The 8,646-nt window shown below is 43.3% G+C and overlaps 1 protein-coding gene across 4 annotated transcripts in view; it reads left to right on the forward strand.

The window, feature by feature from the left end:
* Positions 1 to 8,646, forward strand: part of HECW2 (HECT, C2 and WW domain containing E3 ubiquitin protein ligase 2) — a 368,631-nt gene that overhangs the window by 350,067 nt on the left and 9,918 nt on the right. The gene's annotated exons all lie outside the window — the stretch shown is intronic.

The following is an 8,646-nucleotide window of genomic DNA, read 5'->3' on the forward strand; positions in this document are numbered from 1 at the left end:
CTTCAGGTCCTTGGCGCATTTTTAATCGGGTTATTTATGTTTTTTGGTTTTGAGTTGTATAATTTCTCTCTATATTTTGGCTATTAAGCTCTTATCGGATATATCATTTACAAATATCTTCTCTTATAATACAAAATGCATCATAACCAAAGCATTTGTTAACTTTAGTAAAACAACGTTGGTCATCACATTCTGGCTTCTTACGATTACAGCTGAAAAATTTAGATGTTAAATGAAGCGCTTATTTTGTGTTTATATTAATAACTATTTAGAATCCCTTCTCTAGAAACTGCCATTGTGGTTTTGAAAGAATACAAAATCCTGTTACTGTCCTCTGTGCCTCCTTGGCTTAGACAGCACACACCTCCGTTCCATGCGCATGCTCTCTGCCTCGACTTCTCACTCATGATAAGATGATGCATTTCCCTGGAGTGGCAGAAAATTACTTCGCTACGACTAATAAATGTAAAACTGTAAGGAGGTAGTTGTGGTCTTCCTAAGTGGCATTAGGTACCCGAGCCCCAGCACATGACAAGTGGGGCGCTGAAAGTACTGATACAGACAGCAGTGAACGGCGCAAGCTCTGGGCTGGTCGCAGCCTCCCCAGTCTCCTCGGGTACATGTCCATCTGGGAACAGAGGCACTACATCCGGACACCTACATATTACCCGGCATACCCGATGTTCCAAATTTGGGAGACTGTAATTTTATTATTTAAAGAAATATGTTTATGTATTCCTGAATCACCCCCCTACACACACAGCACACAACTTAAACACATAAGCAGATTCACACTTCCCGATGAAGGCTTCTCATCTTTCTGAGGAACTCCAGCATCAGCATCAAGAGGCAGGAAAGGGCAGATGAATTGGGTCCCCTTTCTCTTGAAATCTGTTTTTCTGAAGATTTGCTTTTGTAAAGTAGATGGAATAAACTGCACCAATAAGCAGATGTATCGGTTGTTCACACTTAATCACTACGATTTTCATAGAACCTGGTGAGCAGAGAACGGTGCTATGGTGTGGACATAAAACCTAGCTTCGGAGAGACTGGACCATCCCCCTCGCCGTGGGGTCTTGGAGAAGTCGCTTCATCTTGCTGAGCCTCTGTTTCCTTGTTAACCTTGTAGGCTGGTAATCCTGAGGACTAAATGAAGTAGTTCATGTCAAGCACTCAGTGCTGACCCTGGCTCTGAGTAAGCATCCAGTTAGTAGTGGCGGCATATGCCAGGTGGTAACATACTGGAGTGAGCACAGGGCTGGGAGCTAGAAGACCTGGGTTTGGGCCTGCCTCTGCCACCAACTAACTCTGGAACCGGAAAATCTCTTGATGTGCAAAAGGCCAGGGAGAGGGGGTGGTGTGTTAGGTTTGGCTGAGCAAGAAGTGAGAAGCACAGGTTGGAGAAAATGTTGAGGGTCAGACTGGATTCACTCTCTGCTTCCCCCGAGAGCTCCGGGAAGTCCACGTGCTGACTCATCACAGATGACGGTGTTCTCACTATTGTTACACACTCACGGTTGGGCAACGGGCGTTGTTTCTTCCTTTCTTTATTCTGACCCAAGGTTGGTTCTAGATTCCTAGTTTTACCCACGTTGTAAAAAAACATAAACAAAGATGATAGGAAGCACATCAGGCAAGCAGACTATTTTCCTAGCTTGTCTATAACAAGGCCTAACTTCTCAGATCTGACTGGGAGGGAGAGCTCTCTGGCTGTTCTGGTTCACAACCGCTTACCTAGTGGAGAGGTATGGGAGGCCCGGGCTATCTGGTCCTCAGCAGCAGGCCAGATCCGCCTCGGAAGAAGAGGAGTAACAATGCTGTGCTCACAAAGTGTGTGGCAAGTTGGTGAGAAGGTGCATATGAGAGCCTAGGAATGAGAAGAGCTTTGTTCTTTTAGCCCCAGATCCTGACTCTTCTGTAGCCCAGCCTACGGCTATAGCTATGAGAATTTGCTGCACAAAAAAAGTACACTTGGAGGAAAAACATAAAAAGAAGAACTTCAATGCGTGACCACATAGTGTTATCAGAAGCGATTTCTTCGCTGGTGACATTATCATCATCCTTCATGAAATGGGGGGTGTTACTTAAGTATAAAAAAGACCTCCAAGGGCGTTTCCAGTCGGAAGAGATTGTTGGAGATGACTTCGGCCTTTTCTCCTACCATCAAAGTAGATCCCCTGAAGCCATTTTTCCTGCTATTTCCTGATAGGTTCAAGTCGCAGAGCTAAAGAGCCGGTCTGTCTCATGCTGGTCAACCCCAGAGTATTTCTTTTTCTGATTAATGAGACAGTGTTTGACGTGTAAAATAGGACATTGAACAGACCGGAGACAAAACAGGTGGCTGTCCTTCTCAGTGACAAAATGCATTCTCTGAGCAGTCTGGCCTCGCCTCGTGTCAGGCAGGGGAAGCTGCACCCCAGAGAGCTGGAAGTGGGGCGGGCACTCCTGGCAAACAGGGGGGCATCCTAGTCTTTCTAGACATGGGTGATTGAGGCCCTTTCAACCTTTCTAGCAAGCAGATGTGAGTCTTATTTTCTAAGATTCCCTGGTCTCGCTTTGTGGTAGCCCTGCTCACACTGTGGGCCAAGAAGTGTAGGAAAGTATATAGGGTTGTCTGAAGCCGGCACTTGCTGAATCCGTGGCTCTTTTTCCTCTCTCGTGGTGGTGACGAAACTAGAGAGCCAGACGATAAAGACTGATGGAGGCAGACGGGTGTCTCCACAGAGGCTTAGGGCCTGAACACATTGCTGGACTCCCTCCACTTGTGGTTGGTACTTAGCTCTGGATTTTGCATTTCTGTAGATTTCCCATCCCCCAGGGCTCCGAAAGACTTAGGAGACCGTCAGTTCACGTTATAGCAGTTGCTCTTCAGCATCCAACAAACAGGAGGCTACCGTGCCAGCCTGGAAAATGCAGGGCAAGTGCTCTCTGCCAGCACAGTATGGAGTTTATATATGTTCATCTCTGAGGGTTCTTGCCAAGTGGGATGATGTGGCCTAGGAGTTGGAGAGCTGCAGTAATGGGGTGGGTGATGGTTTTGTCGAAGGAGGAAACTTCTTGAAAAATGGCTGCGTCTGGAAATTATTATGAACGAAATGCAGACCCAAACTAAGAAATAAGCAAGAATTAATTATGAAATGGGTGTCTCGAGAAGATAGTTTTTCTCATGGACTGGAACTTTAAAAAAATATTTTTTTAAAGATATAACTTTTTTCATTTTTAAAACTATGCTTTTTATTCTTATGAAAAGTTTTTACCAAAAAAAAAAAAAAAAAAAAAAGCCAAGAAATTCTTGTTCTCCTCAGGAAGACCGTCCATGCTGCCACTCCCAGTGCATCTGTCACTCTGCCATGCCTTATTTCCCTCATAAGACTTACCTCAATTTGATCATTATGTTTAGTTATTGGTTTACTTGCTGATTACCCATCTCTCCCTCTGGGATATAAACCCGTGAGAACAAGGACTCTGGGAATTGAGTGTGGCTTTGCCCTAGTGTGGAGCCCTGGCACGTCATTTGTACTCGATGAATACGTTCTTAGGGAATTCTTCAACTTGGGTTATGACTATGGATCACTGCAGATAACATATACCAAAATCACTTTAGTATCTCTGTACTCTCATTGGAGCAAGTAAAGTAAATGCGAGTCATTACTTCACAAAGCAGTCTTGAGAATGAACGCGGATAATGCAGGCTAAGGGCTTAAAATGAGGCCTAACACATCATCCAGCAAATTCGGCCATTATTACTCTTGTTCCCGATACATACTTTGCAGAGCTGGCTTGGTATTTTACCATCTTTAGGTATGCAAGAAATGTGCTATATCAACCCAAGATATTTATATGTTTGTTTGGACTTCAAGACTTTTCGTCCTGGAACCGTTCCTTACTGAGTTTTCTTCTATGGGGTTTAAATTCTTACGTTTGACAAGGATGTTGTCTTCATATTTTCCCAGAGCCACCCACGGGCAAAGAAGTTATCTGCCCATACTGCATAGTTGGGACAGTTCCTTCCGCTCTTACCCCTGGATGCAGGACTTCCCGCTGTGGGGTCAGTCCAAACTGTATTTCTAAGTGCAAGTACATTTTAACCAAGGTGACCTAGTGAAATCAGCATAAGACGTTAGTTAGTAGATAAGATTCCTCTAAAAAAGCCTTCTGATATCCATGCATTAGTATGTACAAAACCTTCTGGGAAATATAAATTGATCTCTGTCCGTGTGGGTCTTAACAGATGGAAGTAATAAAGGAGTTTGAATGAACAGAAAACCAACGTCATTGGCCACCAAATGGTATATATGACAGCTGAGGGATGGAGATGGTACAGGCCAGAATTCCCTTCCCTTGATTGGCATTTATGGAACACCTGGTGAGGAACTTTGTACCACCACGGGTTACACAAATATTTGTGAACTGGTCTTAGCAGAAATTCCTGCTTTAAATATCATGGCCTAAGAAGATATTAATGGGAATATTAGAGAAATTATGAATATTTTAATAATCGTAATGGAAATTTTACCTTTATTAGTGTTTCTAAATCTATCTAGGCTAACGGCACAATCCCTGGATTACTTTAATTGAACTTTATCTTTCTGTGCCATTGGGAACTTTGAATTTCTCATGCTGATTACAAACGCTGAATCCATCATGTAGCTCCCACCCGTTTCATATGTCCCCTGCTTTGTTGAGTGGTACCTCTGCCATCTGACTCCCCGTAGCTAGTCACTGGCTACCTTTCATCCACGGAAGAAATGGAAGAGGTCTTTGCATGAACACACCTTACTTCCTGATGTGGTCTTGCCTCCCTAACTGGCTTGTGGTCCAGCCTTGGCTACTGTCACTCAAGTACTTTACTTCTCAAGTTTCCTGAGGATGTGGAGTTTCCCCATACCCTGCGGCAGTCTGCTAGGAACATCCTTCTCCTTGTAGTTTATCCAGAAAAATCTTATACATCTACACATCCTTCAAGGCACAAATAAGGTCCACTTAAAGCCTTTCTGACTCTGCTGAGCAGACTTATAACTCAGTATATTAAAATTGTGTACAAGGCCACTCGTATGGATCTTTTGAATTAATTAGACAAAGGTGTCTTGCAGTCTTGTAGAGAAATGCGGCCCTGAGTCAGGGCTCAGGATTTGGTGAACAGAGCCAAAGGCAGCCTGGATTTTGGTGCCCCCTCTCCCCAGTCAGATCCCCTAGTACAGGGTACAGACCGCACAAGCTGTAGGGGGTCCATTTGCTTGCACATTTTGATGCCAGAACGTAAACTCTCCTCGTGGCCAGAGGCCAGGCTTTTCTTTCTCATCTGCTAGGGGACAGCTCAATGCCTGGCATGAAATGTGAGCTCAGTAAGTATTTGTTCAGTGAATGAAGGACTAAATGAAATGTTGTGCAAATTGAAAAATTGATTTTTAATTGTCAGAGCACTTTGTATGAGAAAGACAAGGTTTCAAATATGGCACCTTCGAGGGGAGAAATCATAAAAGATGTTCTATAGGTGAACAAGCTTGGATGCTGCCTGAAGAGTCTTTGGATCCCCAAATTAGAGGTTCTGGAGAGCCCAGAGGAAGCCCCCCTTTGCCTGCTCTATGGCCCAGCTCCAGGGTGACTCTGGCCCCTGCCTCCAGCAGTCCGGACCACTAGAACTGCAGCCACACCTGATTCCCTTAGGGAAATCCTGTGGACACACTCTCCCACAGGCAAAATGTGGATGTGACAGGTAATCTAGGTCAGGACTACTCACATTTCCAAAGAAATGTTGATATTAAAAAGTGATCTGTTCCAAGATTCCTTAAGAATTTTCCAAAATGCTCGTTTTTGTTTTTTGATTTATTAATTACATGAAGAAGAGGAAGGAACGGGATAAGGAAACCAAAACCTGAAAGCTTCAGCACCACTACCAAATGAAAAAAGAGAGTCATTAGCAAAGCACCTTTTAAACCATCATGCAAATAGAAAGTATTTATCAGATTCAAACCATTTTATTTCTAAGACTACATCTACTAGATAAAACGAGGTGCGTGGCTTTCTCCTTTCTCCCTCTTTCTCTATCCCTTGTTTTCTTTCTTAATTTAAAATCTTGATTCTAAGTTCTTATTTGTCTTATACTTTGAGTCTTTATAGGCTAGTAAAAATCAGTTCTGGGAAAATGGGGAATAAAATAATAAGTACAGAGAAAGAGAAATTCCTTAATCGTTTAACTGATCGTGGAAAGTTTAGATGTAATTGTGGTACTTCTGGCTCACTGGATTCGGGTAATTGACTTGTCTGTGTGTAGGAAGGAAGAGAGGGTAGGCATGTGGCCTCCTGGTTAACATTTGACGAATACAGAGAGCACCAAGAGATTAAGTCAGACCAGATGTCTGCAGGGCTTTAAATTTTCTTTATATTGATGCCAGCGTGATTTCCCAAAGATGGGTTTCAGACCTGCCCTCCTTGAGTGGTTCTGGCTGCAAAGATTGAAATGAGGTAAACTCATTATAGCCTTAGTGTGGCTGGCTTTGAAAGATTTGAAAAATGTCCTTTTATTGAGACTGAATAACTGGATGTGCTTTTGCTGCCAATATCAACAGAGTCCAAGGGCCTCCTGTTACTTTGTGCTGGAGTTTTCTTAGGACTTGGAATGGGGTGGGAGAGGGGGTGTGAAAAGCCTCAGAGGATTGTGTTTTGTTTTGCTTTTGCTTTTTTTTTTTTTTTTTCCTGTCCTTGGCTCATACCGCAGGTTGATGGTAAATATTGGGTAACCGATTTAACCACACTATTCCTCAATTTCCTTATTAGCAATGCTGTCTTGTTTATAAGGAGTTTTGAAATTTTTGCAAACATACAAAACGCTGGTGTAGATGGCCAACGTAGATATCTTATTTCTCATCCATTTGATGTCTCCAGCAGCGGGGACCACCTGCGTCTGACTCACGTGTAGTGATTGTTAAAATACAGATTCTTGGGCCCACCCTCAAATTTCTGAATTAGCATCTCAGGGGATGCAGCCAAAAATCTCCATTGTAAACAGTTTCTAGGGTGATTCTGATGCCCTCCGGTGTGTTGCTCAGAGTTTCTCTGCTTTCTGGTGAGCCAGAGATAGAACTGAAGGGTTTGAGCCAAGCCTAAAAATCCCCCGGTATCTCCCAGGGTTTTCTGGACTGACACTGACCTAATTTGGACCATTTCCCCCAGAGCTACTGCATATCGTGACTGAGTCACTCATTAAAAATATATACTTGAAGCTTTTCTTGCTAATCCTTGTCCTCAAAATCTATATAACCTAGTAGGATGTTCAGGCTAGCAGTTCAGTCAGGAGTAATACGAGATTAACACTCAGACTTCCAGAAAGAACTGAAAGAACAGAGCTAATGAGCATTAGTCTTCCTGCTTTCGGCGTAGTGTTGGACTTCCCCTAGGTTGGGGTCCTGTTTTTGATTTGGCCACTGACTCAACTTTGACCTTGGGAAAACCACTTAATCTTTCTGCAGTTTTCCCCTCCATCCTCATGAAACATTTTCTAGAGAAGCTGTTCAGCTTATTAGAGGAAGAGTTCAGCTATAGTGACCATATGTTTTGCAACTAGATATAATTTAGGAAGCAGTGATTATCTTCGATTCTGGATCAGTAATGATGATTACATCTTGTGACTCAAGATGATAAAAAGAAAACTTGTCCAGTCTTTACCTTTGTGTTGAGAACTGAGTCTTTAGAGAAAAGAGTACTCAGGCTGAAGGGTTTACTGGATAAGATCCTACAGAAACTGCCAAGAAACGTGCAGAGTTCCTGTTCCTCTGCTCAGAAGCCTGGGCTGTTTGCTCCCGGCTGTGACCCACTACCTGACCTTGATGGGGCGATTCTACTGTCGCCCTTCATTCCTCACACTGTTCTTGGACTAATTCTACTCTCTTGAGACCGATAGTGATTTTCTATTATTGCCTAATGAATTACCACAAACTTAGTAGCTTAAAACACACAATTATATCACGCTTCTATGGATCAGGAGCCCTTGCGTGGCTTAGCTGGGTCTTTTGTTCAGCATCTCGCAAGACTGACATCAAGGTATCGGCTGGACCACTTTCTCATCCGGAGGCTCAACTGGCGAAGGACCTGCTTCCAGACTCTTTCAGGATGTTGGCAGAATTGTAGCTATAGAGCTCATGGCAGGTATTTCAAATCCAGCAACAGTGATAGTCTCTGACCTCCCTGATGCCTTTTTAAGGGTCTTACCTAATTAGGTCCAGCCAACTCAGGATAATTACCCTTTTGTTTCACTTAAAATCAACTGATTAGCTTTAGTTACATCTAAAATATACCTTTACCTTTGCCTTACCCCATGGGTTGTGAGTGAGTTACAGGGGAGTCTGGGTGGCTCTGTCATTAGGCATCTACAGTCAGCTTGGGACATGGTCCCAGGGTGCTGGGATCAAGCCCTGCATCAGGCCCCCTGCTCAGCAGGAAGCCTGTTTCTCTCTCTCCCACTCCCCCTGCTTGTGTTCCTTTTCTTGCTCTGTATCTCTCTGTTAAATAAATTCTTAAAAAAAAAAAAAGTGAGTTACACATCCCACTCATACTTGAGAGATGGGGTTTATACAAAGGCATGGGTCATCTTAGAATTCTGCCTACCATAAAACCACAATGAATTAAAATTCTACAACTAAGTATTTG

This window comes from Mustela lutreola, chromosome 3 (assembly GCF_030435805.1).
Source record: "Mustela lutreola isolate mMusLut2 chromosome 3, mMusLut2.pri, whole genome shotgun sequence".
In the NCBI taxonomy this organism is placed as follows: Eukaryota; Metazoa; Chordata; class Mammalia; order Carnivora; family Mustelidae; genus Mustela; species Mustela lutreola.